The sequence below is a fragment of the Pinus tabuliformis genome, chromosome X (assembly GCF_031772625.1).
Source record: "Pinus tabuliformis cultivar Carrire ecotype Pingquan chromosome X, CPIR1, whole genome shotgun sequence".
Lineage (NCBI taxonomy): Eukaryota > Viridiplantae > Streptophyta > Pinopsida > Pinales > Pinaceae > Pinus > Pinus tabuliformis.
Window position 1 is genome coordinate 1460081546 of NC_142308.1, and position 12297 is coordinate 1460093842.

Sequence of the window (12297 nt, forward strand, 5' to 3'; positions counted from 1 at the left end):
GAGCTTGAGTTTGTCTTTCTCAAATGTAAAGATATTCGTTAACTGCCCAGAACCTAGAGGTATTTGGTAGGAGGGAAAGTCTACCCCCTTATTGACCACCAGTGGGTAATTCTAGGTGGCATGGTTTTTCTTGAACAACACTGATTAGTCACTATGCATTTGCATATAGCAAGTAGTCATGGTTGTCCTCACTACTAGTTTGATAACAACTAAGTTATGATCATTTTTTCCACTATTTAAAAAAAAAACCTCGGTATTATTTATATTAAATATTTTAATAATGTATAGAGTGTTTTGAAAGTAAATTGTGTATTAAATTTGAAACGTTGAGTGATATTGTATTTATTGTAAGAATATAAAAAGGTTTGGAAGGGTTTTGTGCCTCTTATAATTGGTAGAATGTTTATTCAAAATTTCAAATGTTTTGAATTTAAAACTCGAATTATTTTTTAATTATGATTATTATTAATGTCTATTAAGACTAGATATGGTTTATTAAACCTTAAGAACGTAAAAGATTACTCGAGATTCTTTAAAATTCTATTTCTATACTCAAAAAACATTATGAAAAGCATTCCAAGATCTCCATAGTTTTGTCTAGTTAAAAAGTCGAGAAGGTTGGTAGTGTAGCAAATATTTTGAAATTTGATATAATCTAAGTTGGACAATATAAGTGAAGTAGTTTCCATCTTCAACCCTCTTAGTGTCACAAAGATGATAGATTATTTTAGAATGTTTCATCCCATGGTGTTTTGGGAATTGACAAATGTCCAATTTCATTATGGAGCTCATGAGAAATTGGTCTTATTTTAGCAGTGCTTATTTTTTTCTTTGCACTACTCAAGACAAAGAGATACGTTTGACTTTTGAAATTTGGGTTGATCTATCTTAGTTTTCTTTTTCCAATAAACTCTTTATCACCCCACAATTCCTCCTTAAATTTTAATGTAATAATTTTCATAGATAAATATCCATATATTCCATATGAGAAATATACATATTATGTCAACTACATCAAAGTTCATCATGTCACTGGCAGGAATTGAACTTGGGTGGGGAGGGTTCCAATCATTCCTCCCAACCACCCAAGATAAATCCAATTGACAAATTTCAATGTAATAACATTTTTAATATTATCCTTATCCTACAAAATGGTTTCCTCCTTTATCCCCCAATGGTCTAGCCAAGAGTAAGTGTCCTTATGCCATCCATGTTGGACTCAAGGGTGGTTTTGGCTAGAATTAAAAGCAATTTTAGAAAACCTTGTGTCTTAAAAATTGTTTAACCTCTTCTAACACATGAGATACCTAATCCTAGCCATGTTTTCATTGGGGGAAAGACTTGTTCCAATGATGAGGATAGAATAGGGTGTATTTCCTTTAATCGTGAGGATATAAGTCATAAAGTGATGTTCAATTTGTTCTATCTTCCTCCATGCCTCTCTATAGATATTACATCCCCAACCTCACATCCATATATAAAAAGGGGCGACAAGAGTCGTGAAAAGGAGTTTTTTTCAAATCCCATATCTAAATATTTTTCTGACTTATAATTGTTTTCAAGTCCATAGTAAGCTTTCCATCCTCAATTTATCATGTCCTCAATGTTATAATTACAGTTGAGCTTTTAATGGTTATAAATTCCAAGATATTTATATGAAGGAGCTATGTCCAAGTTGTTGTTGTGAAGCCAACGTGCCTTTGGATTGATAGGGCATGAGTGCATTGTTAAGTCACTCCTTGCAATATGTCATCGGTTCAAATCTTCCATTGGTTAGTCGACCCCAAAAAAAATTGTTGTCATGACAGTATCATACATGATCTTTTGGGATTTTGGAGGATTCTTGGTTGCTTGCTAAGATCGTAAGGACTTATAGCTAAAAGAACAATATCATCAACATAAAGAAAAAGAGTGATGATTATAAGAGTAAGATAGGGGCCAACAATTATAGCTCAAAATGTTACCATCTGAATCCTCCATAGCTCAAAGTAACACCCCCTCGGGTCCATTAGAGAAAGACATCAAAATGAAGACTAAAATGCAAAAAATAGTCCATAGAAACCCTACAAAAACTAAGGTTTTGCAATTTCAATGCACCTAGAACACTAGAAAAGGAGAGTTGTTTGGGCCAACAATGCTTATGTTGGATTGCTAGGGAGAGTTGAAGGCACGGGGGCTTCACTGACGAAGCAATACTATATCACGTGCGTTCATATTGGGGTAAAAAAATTAAAAAATCAAAAAACATTATATTGACTATATAACTAGGGGATTTCAGGTTTCTATATACCATAGAGAAATATGAGTATTTTAATGTTTTTTTATTAAATATTATGGCCAAGCGCATAAAAAAACAGTTAAAACAAAATTACAGTATGTTGAGTGCACGCATTATTTGTGATTTTTTAGCAGTGGAGGCACAGTGAAGGCTGCACGCAGGTTGAGCAACCAGGGTTTGTGTTTTTTTTTGCAGTGAAGGCACAATGAAGGTCACAGAGGCACACAGGTTGAGCATCCACGGTCGCAGAGGCACGCAAGTTGAGAAGCCAAGGTTTGTGATTTTCTCGCAGTGATGGCACAATGAAGGTCATAGAGGCACGCACGTTGAGAAGCCAAGGTTTGTGATTTTCTCGCAGTGATGGCACAATGAAGGTCATAGAGGCACGCAGGTTGAGAATCCAGGGTTACAGAGGCATGCAGGTTGAGCAGCCATAGGCACAGTCAAGGTAGCAAAGGCAAGCAAGTTGAGCATCCAGGGTCGCAGTGAAGGCACAGTGAAGGTCGCAGAGGCACGCAGGTTGAGCAGCTAGGGTCGCAGAGGCACGTAGGTTGAGCAACATTTCCTGGCAGTGAAGGTCGCAGAGGCACGTAGGTTGAGAAACATTTCCAAAGGGGCCATTCGTTCTGTCAGCTAAGTCGGTCATTCAGCCAGTCCAGTTCCATATGTGAATGATAGTGACTAATGAATCAGTCTTTCCTTCCCTTGCCAGAGTAGTAGTTCCAGTGATGAGGTCCATTCCTTGTTCTGTAGATTGGGTAGGAGAGGTGAGCAGGGGAGGACAAGTTTCACACCAAGTGTAGTGAAGGTCACAGAGGGTGATTTTTTGGCAATGGAGGTTAGAGAAGGTTCATAGTGAAGGTCGCAGAGGGCATGTCATGATTATTTAGTAGTGAAGGTTGTAGAGGGTTCGTAGTGAAGGTCGTAGAGGGCATTTCGTGATTATTTCACAGTGAAGGTCGCAGAGGGTTCACCAAGGGTTCCGACTCATGCTGCTCATAGGCTGGGAAGCTTCCTAAGTGTTGGACTGGTAAGCATCTTCTCGTACTTCTTTTGATGGGTCTAGGATATCGTTGTAGGCCTTGGACAATTTTAGAGCAAGTGAGAGCCTATTTTGTTTTACTTAGTGCAACTAATTTGAAGATTTTTGGCCAGAGGCACTACCCTTTTCAGATTTGTTTCTTTTTTTAGGGTTTCTGAGGGTTTTCCCTATGGTAAAAACCCTCTCCCAAGGTTCACTTCAGTGGATGAATTAGATTTTTTTTACTAGTGGCAATTGCTTATGAGTTGTTGAACCTTTTTTTTTATCATCCCTTATTTCTAGTTTTTTTGGAATTGAGAATTAGTGATGCCTAGGACAATTTTTAAAGCACATGATACCTAGCTTCAAGTTTCTTATTTTTCCTTTTCCAATTTTTCACAATCTCTTTTTGTTGAAAAGTTTGCAACAAGAAATGCTAAATTTAGAATGTGCTAAAAATAGAACTCCTAAAAATAGCATGTCTAAAAATAGCAGTTTGGCCAGTAAGGTCATTGGTCACCTTGGGTGAGAGGTGAAATTGCTAAAAATAGAAAGTTCTAAAAATAGAATTTCTGGGTCCCTTCCTATTTATAGCAGTCCCTAGTCTATCTATAGGAAGTAAAATTGAATTTGGTCTTAACAGCAGTTTAAAATATTCATTGATTAATCTCCATGAGTTAATTAGTTGTAAAAATTAAACTTGAAGTCTTTATGAGAACATGCAATTAGTTGTCCCACTGATTAAGGAATTTATCCTTTATTCTCTCCACTGATTGAGGAATTAAGTATGAGTTCTATAATGAAAGAATTAGTTGACTTAGTGCTAACTAGTCAAGCATAGTTAGATTATTTTAACAAGCTGTTAAAATAATAAAATATAGTTTGTTAATGCCTGCATGCATGTGACAACTATTATTTTAGATAGCTGAGTATTTTCTCATGGATAATTGATGCATGGCAGTTCAGACAGAGACCCAGTTGAGATTAGATGAGGGAAGTGTACTATCAGATGCTTGGATCTTCCCATGGAATATTCTTTGCATGCAGGAGGAACTAGTGTCCTCAAGGATTATGTAGTTGGACCTGAGGTTGACAACAGGTATGATCTGGGGCCAATCCCCATATGTTTTGTAATTGGACCCCAATCAAAATTGCGCAAGGAAATAGGGGATTGGAGGACTGGTGGCCAATATATTGAGGCCTAGTGAGTCTATGATCTTCATCTTTTGATTACAGAGAGTACAGGATAGCTCTTCAGCTAATATTTTTTGTAACCAGAAGAGGGTTTCCACTTGATTGATAATACAGTGTTGGGGGTTTTATGCTGGTGCTTTCCCCAGTGATACATCTTGTGTTATGTTTGATTATTTCTCTTGATCAGTTATATGTGTTTATGCTTGATGTTGCTCATGAAATTGATTTTGCTTCCGCTTAATGTTTTGTAGAAGTAGATCAAGTATTGTGCTTTAGGAAATTGCATATATCAGTTTGATCTACAGGTGAAATTTCTACATGGTATTGGAGCATAGTTAGTCAAGCAAGGAATGATATACAAGCAAGAGAAAGAAAGTCGAAGTTTATTATTCGAGATATAGAGATCTAGTTCTCATCACAGTTTAAATTTCATCCAGATGGCCTTCACTGGGTTAAGGCTTGAGTATGCCCTTGATGGCAGCTCAAACTACATAGCTTGGAAGGATCGCATGGAGGCAGTATTGGAAGATAATGGCATTAAGGACTTCATTGATCAAGATGTCCCTAAGCCTACCGATGCTACTCAGGTTGTAGATTGGAAGAAGAACGTGGCTAGAGCTAGGAGAATCATCCTAGAGGGAGTTTGAGATCACATAGTCTCAAGCCTCCATGGGAAGGAAACTCTGTTTGCAATGTGGAAAACATTAAGAGATTTATATTAGAATAGCAGAGATTAAAGGAAGTTGGCACTGAAGGACAAGCTTTGAAAGATCAAGTGTGAAAAGGGTGACATGATCACTACTTTCTTGAACAAGCTCACCAACTGCAGAGATGAGCTTGCAAGTGTAGGGGTCACTACCACTGATGATGATATGGTGAGTCTAGCACTCCTTGGCCTTCCTAAGAGTTGGCATAGTTACCAGGACTCAGTGAATGGAAGGGACAAACTACCCAACTATGGTCGGATTTGATGCATGAGGAGATCAGATGGAACACCAGAGATGGAGCTTCTTCATCAAAGCATGATGATGAAGAGAACTTGGCTTTAGCATCTAAAGCTAAGAAAGGGAAAGGGAAGGCATCCCAATCCAAGTCTTCTCAAGGAGGGAAGAAGTTTGACAAGTCGAAGGTGAGATGCTTTCATTGTTGTAAGTTGGGTCACTATGCTACTAGTTGCCCAAAGAGGAAGAAGTCCAAGAAAGGTTCCTCCAAGGAATCTGATGGTGATGCTCTAGCTTCACAATTTGAGATGGATTTCTCACTTATTGCATGCATGGTTTCATCCAGCATGGGATATGTTTGGTACTTAGACAATGGAGCTTCTTTCCACATGTCAGGTGACAAGACTATTTTCAGCACTTTGGAGGAGAAGGATCTCCAGATACGGATTGATATGGGCGATGGCGAAAAGTACCTTGTCTCAGGTGAAGGTACGGTTGTGTTTCAGAGGGAACATGGTTCTCCCCTCTCTCTTTCTAATGTTATGTATGTACCAGGGTTGAAAAAGAATCTTGTATCTGTTGTTATGCTTGAGGATAAAGGCTATGACGTAGTCTTTAGTTTGGGAAAGGTTTTCCTAAGGCATATAGGCACTAGACAGACCAAACAGATAGGGATTCGAGTTAAGAATCTCTATAAGTTACAGGTAGAAGACTATGCTACTTTGAGTTCCAAAGCAAAGGTGATGCATGGCCAAGATATTGGCGAGTTTTGGCATAAGAGACTGGACCACTTGCATCATGGGGCCTTGAAGATCATGCAGCGAATTTCTACTGAATTACCGAAGTGCAAGCTGGAGCAAGTGAGCACATGCAAAGGTTTCACTTTAGGTAAGTATGCAAAATCTTCCTTTCATGATCGGGATGGTAGAGCAAGAGCAGTTCTGGAGCGAGTTCATTCAGATGTACGCGGGCCCTTCTCTACAACCTCCATCGAAAAGCAAAGGTATTATGTTATTTTTGTTGATGATTTTTCTCGTAGATGTTGGATCTACTTCATGCAAAAGAAGGATTGACGCAGGGCTGACCTTGCAAACCCAGAATCATACTTCAATTGATGCATATAAAATGCATCTCAAAAATTAGCTCTTAAAATCTCAAATCCTAGCAATTTCACAAACACTTTTACACACTAGTTCAGTCATATTCTCCTTAAAACAATCGCACCCTCCATAAGATCGACTCATCATGCTAATGTTCTAACACTGATTCTAATCGAACTTTCGATTCAATCCTTTCTCTTTAAAGGATCGATACATATACAGACTTCAGAAATTCACATTAACTGAAGTCAATTGCAAAACTCTATTGCTAATTAGAACTTACCAAATCGATCACCAGAAATACACTTTTTATCCCATTTGTGCACTGCGCCTTCACTCATACAGAATCTCCATCTTCAATCGATTTCTAGAGTTAGGCATCTGGTCCTTCAGCATTCTATTTCAATTAATACTGCTCTCTCTAGTTTTTGGAATTGAAATCTGCTTCAACCTCGAACTCACTTGTTTTAATTCCAACGCTCCTACAGCATACATTCATCTCAAGCTGTGACACTTGTTTATGCCCTTCAAATAAACCCAGATCTCATCGGTCCTGAAGTTGCCCCGCATTTAAATCTCCAGTTAACGAATTCATATATAACCATTTAAAACAGTGCTAAATACTGTTCATAACAGTTTCATAAATATTGTTATATCAAAACATTCAATGCAACCCAGATCTATTCAACCAATGCTCGAATCAATTCACAATTAGCTGAATTGTAATAAACCACAGGAATTTGGTGTTTTCCCCATGATTTGATGAGATATCAATCGTTGTTTTTAAGGTACTCCAACTCTGTCAAACACTGATATAATATCAATCACTATTCTACGCGCTCCAAGCTTGCAATCCGATCCAAATCTCTATACTCCGTTGCAATTACAATCGGCACTCGCAAGTCACCACGTTTTAGAAGCCAAAACTGTTAATAACACACACAATTCAGATGTGATATAGTTGGAAATCGCCAATCGTTGGGTTTGGTGTCATTTCTTTGTGAGAAATGCGATATCTATTGGATCTAATTTCCTATAAACTTAATAAACCTTCCACATCCATTCCATTGTCATATAATGCGATTTTTTTTTAAACACAGTCAATCCGTTCCCATGGATTATTGGACCCGATATATCATACCAATCAACTGAATGTAATTTAAATCTGCACAAAAGTTACAATAAATGATTTTCTTGCGCCCATTCTCTGTGTTAACAGATTTCTTCCTGCTCGCAGATTCAACGATGCCACGATCACTTTAAACACAGGAATTTCTACAATATAATATACAAATACACAGACCATCAACAATTCAAGCGATTTTAAACAGAAGACCAGTATTCAAACTCCACGACGCACTATATAAAGAGACACAATATTTATTTTTTTATTCTTAACGAACAGAAAAAACAGAGTCTCGCATTGTCTCAATTACATAAGAAAAATCCTCTGTCAAATAAAACACAGTTCACACACAACAACTTCTGAGCTTTCGCTCCATAAAAAAAAACCCCACACTCACTCCCTGCAAATTTGAGCTTTCGCTCCACACAATAACACCCCACACTGCAAAGATCTCCTCGCTTATTACAATTTCCTCTCATTAATCCTTCCAGTAATTCTGCTAACAAATTGATACATAATCTTCTATTTTTAAAACTCTAACAGAATTCCCTATTTACTAGTTCGTGTGCACACTTATTTAACAAATCTTATCTCTAATTTAAAATAAGGCAATCTCATACTTATTTCAATAACAAACTGTTTGAGAAGTTTTATCCTTCTCAGTAATCCCGAATTCGACCAAACAGTTAATGAATTTTACTGTGATTAGCCACAACATGTGGACAATCCTCCACATTGCTGGCTAATGTCGATGCTCCTGCATCAGACTCCCGAAGTTTAAACTAACCATGATCTCCTGATCATGCAATTCTGTTCTATGTCCTCCTGGATCCCATACTTGGTTTGATAGTCTGTCCTTGGTTACTGCTGTTGTTGTTTGTCCCTCAAGTCTTCCGCCTTTGTGCTGTAATTCCTCACTATCTGCTGCTGTCCTTTTCACATATTTTGCTGCTACTTTGCTCACTTTAATTTGCAATTTTCCATTCCCTTCACCTGTACCATTTCTTCCAGCCAATCTTCCTTTCTTCTTTTGTCCTGCATTTGTTTTACTGGAATGTTGTAGTATGAGTTTCCACAACTCATCCAATTCATTGTCCATTTCACTCCTCGTGTGCTGAATACTTTTCTGCTGCAACTGATTGTGTTCTTGAATTAGAACATCATAATCTTTGTGCCAATACATTTCTGAAATGTACAAATGCCTTTTCCCAGGTTCTTCTTCTGGTTTCTCATTCATGACTTCATCATTCCTTGCTTCAAATTCCAGCATACCTTCCATTAATCCGATCTGTTCTTCTTGGTTCAGATTGACTTCACACTGCCCTTTTCCTGCATATAAATCTTCATCAAAATTAATCAACTCAATAAACACAAATGCTTTACCTAGCTTCCTCACCAAAAGGCTCAACTTATACAAATATGCCATCTCATCTGGAAGTTCTCTCAAAAGTTTTGTACCATCTTTACTAACTGCATTGTCCGCAATATCTGTCCTTAATCCTCCTTCACTCTGGCTTGCTTCAAGATCAATGATCTTCAATGACTCAGTGTATCCTTTGAATTCAAAAATTCTTTTATCATCCTCCTTATTCTGCATATGACTATGAGTAGTCATTTCTTCAACAGTCTTCAATAACTGTTTGTCTTTCTTCAAGTCGATATGACCTGCAAACACACAACAACCTTCAGTTTTCAAAATACAATACCTTCCATTTTCTTTTGATGCTTCAAGCACCAATCCTCCATCATAGATCTTTTGGATTTCAGTGGATCCTTCTTGCGGTGACTTCAAATCAATATGAATTTGTTCTAGTTTCCTGAACTCGTTCATCAGTTTGCCATTCAACCTCTGTTGCAATAGCTTCCATTTCACCCTTTTCTTCAGTCTCCATCTGTATCTTCGGTCTTCACTTATCTTTCTTTGTACTGCCAGACCAATTTCTGGTTCTTCATTCTGCTGCCAGCTTCTATGCTTCTGCAATTTAATGCTTCCCTCAAATTCATTCTCATGTAGCTGATCATTCTTTCCAAATTTCTGGTTACTTCCATATTCATCTTGCTGAGTTAATATTTCTGTCTCCTTCATGCGTTTGAGGACATAACTCCTTTGTTGCTCCTGATCTTTCATCTCACCTTCAAATAATCGCTGCTCGATTTCTCTGATTTCAGCATCATATTTATTAATGTTGTCTTCGACACCTTTTCCTCCATCAGGTTCTGTAAGCTTCGTTTCTCCTTTGGGTTCCTTGAGTAATCTTTCCAAGAATTTTATTTCCTTGTGAAATCTCTCCAGCAGTTCATCACAATTTCCATTCTCAGCTTCATTCTTTTCCTGACAATCCTCTTGAGTTGACCTATTTTCCACATCATCATATTGCAAGCATCTTTCATCAATTCCATTAAACAAATTCATTGGTTTACCTTCTTGTAGTCCCACTATGGAATTGTCATTAGACTTCTGGCCTATATCAACCTCATCTGACTGTTTCACACCAAACAGGATTTCATCTATGAACTCCTTCTGTTTCAATAGATCAACGCCTTCTTCCTCTAAAAGGGATTCACCATCATACTTTACCTCAAGATCTTCATTCCTGGTTGTGACAATTTCATCAGGCTGTCCATCATCCTCTGCATATCCTGCAAACATACACAAACTATAAGAATCAAAATCACAAGGCTTCGTTGCCTCATCTGCTTCCTTTGTCAACATATCTTCGAATTGTTCTGAATTCTGCCAGTAGTCCAGAAGATCTTCAGCTGACCTCTCATTATCTTCTTCCCCCAACATTTCACCTTGTTCTGGTTTGCAAATGGAGACTTCCAATTCTACCTTTGCTTCTCTGAGTTTCTCTGATTCCTCTTGAGCACTCAATATCTGCTCAATCTTTTTCCATTCTTCTACTATCTCTAACTTCACTTGCTAATTTCTCCTTTCCCGTAGTCTTTGCCATTTTACTCTTTTCCTCATGGTCCAAACACTTTTCTGCAGCATCTTCATCAATATTCCAATATGGAAATATATCTAAGCTTTCTCTCGGTCAAAGTCTTCTTGATTCATCCTCACGCCATTTGCTTTGGCATCTTCCCTTCTGTTGTGGCTTCTTTGTGAACTTCTGCTATGACTATCTGTAGTCATTTTCTGCTCCTCTCTTTCCATGAGCTCCTCGCACCTCTGCAACAAACCTCTGCAACAGTAAGTCCTCCTTACTGCAATCTTACCTCACTAAGCTCTCCTCACTCAGTCTTTTGGTAAGCACGATCCCCTATCTGGAATCTTCTCTTGAGCAACACCTTTGCTCCCTCTAGGCTTCTGCAATCTCTCACTTTCTCTTTCCAGAACACTTCAATTGTCCTCTGTCCAATCCCTTGTTGAATTCTACAGGTTCACAGCCACTTCTAAGGACTTTCCTTATTCTTCTTTTAAGAACACATCTGGTTCTTCTCTCACAACTTCTCTCAGTCTAGATTGTTGCAGTCTTCATTCTTTCTTAAGCTGTCACCTGTATTTTGAACGAATTTCCTCTCTGTTGTAATCTGGTACTAAACTTCATTCAGAAAACAAACATATTCAATTTCAACAGAGCCAAGCTCTGATACCAAAATTGACGCAGGGCTGACCCTGCAAACCCATAATCATACTTCAATTGATGCATATAAAATGCATCTCAAAAATTAGCTCTTAAAATCTCAAATCCTGGCAATTTCACAAACACTTTTACACACTAGTTCAGTCAGATTCTCCTTAAAACAATCGCGCCCTCCATAAGATCGACTCATCATGCTAATGTTCTAACACTGATTCTAATCGAACTTTCGATTCAATCCTTTCTCCTTAAAGGATCGATACATGTAAAGACTTCAGAAATTCACATTAACTGAAGTCGATTGCAAAACCTCTGTTGCTAATTAGAACTTACCAAATCGATCACCAGAAATACACTTTTTCTCCCATTTGTGCACTGCGCCTTCACTCATGCAGAATCTCCATCTTCAATCGATTTCTAGAGTTAGGCCTCTGGTCCTTCAGCATTCTATTTCAATTAATACTGCTCTCTCCAGTGTTTGGAATTGAAATCTGCTTCAACCTCGAACTCGCTTGTTTTAATTTCAACGCTCCTATAGCATACATTCATCTCAAGTTGTGACACTTGTTTATGCCCTTCAAATAAACCCAGATCTCATCGGTCCTGAAGTTGCCCCACATTTAAATCTCCAGCTAACGAATTCATATATAACCATTTAAAAAAGTGCTAAATACTGTTCATAACAGTTTCATAAATATTGTTATATCAAAACATTCAATGCAACCCAGATCTATTCAACCAATGCTCGAATCAATTCACAATTAGCTGAATTGTAATAAACCACAGGAATTTGGTGTTTTCCCCATGATTTGATGAGATATCAATCGTTGTTTTTAAGGTACTCCAACTCCGTCAAACACTGATATAATATCAATCACTGTTCTACGCGCTCCAAGCTTGCGATCCGATCCAAATCTCTATACTCCGTTGCAATTACAATCGGCACTCTCAAGTCACCACGTTTTGGAAGCCAAAACTGTTAATAACACCCACAGTTCAGATGTGATATAGTTGGAAATCGCCAATCGTTGGGTTTGGTGTCATTTCTTT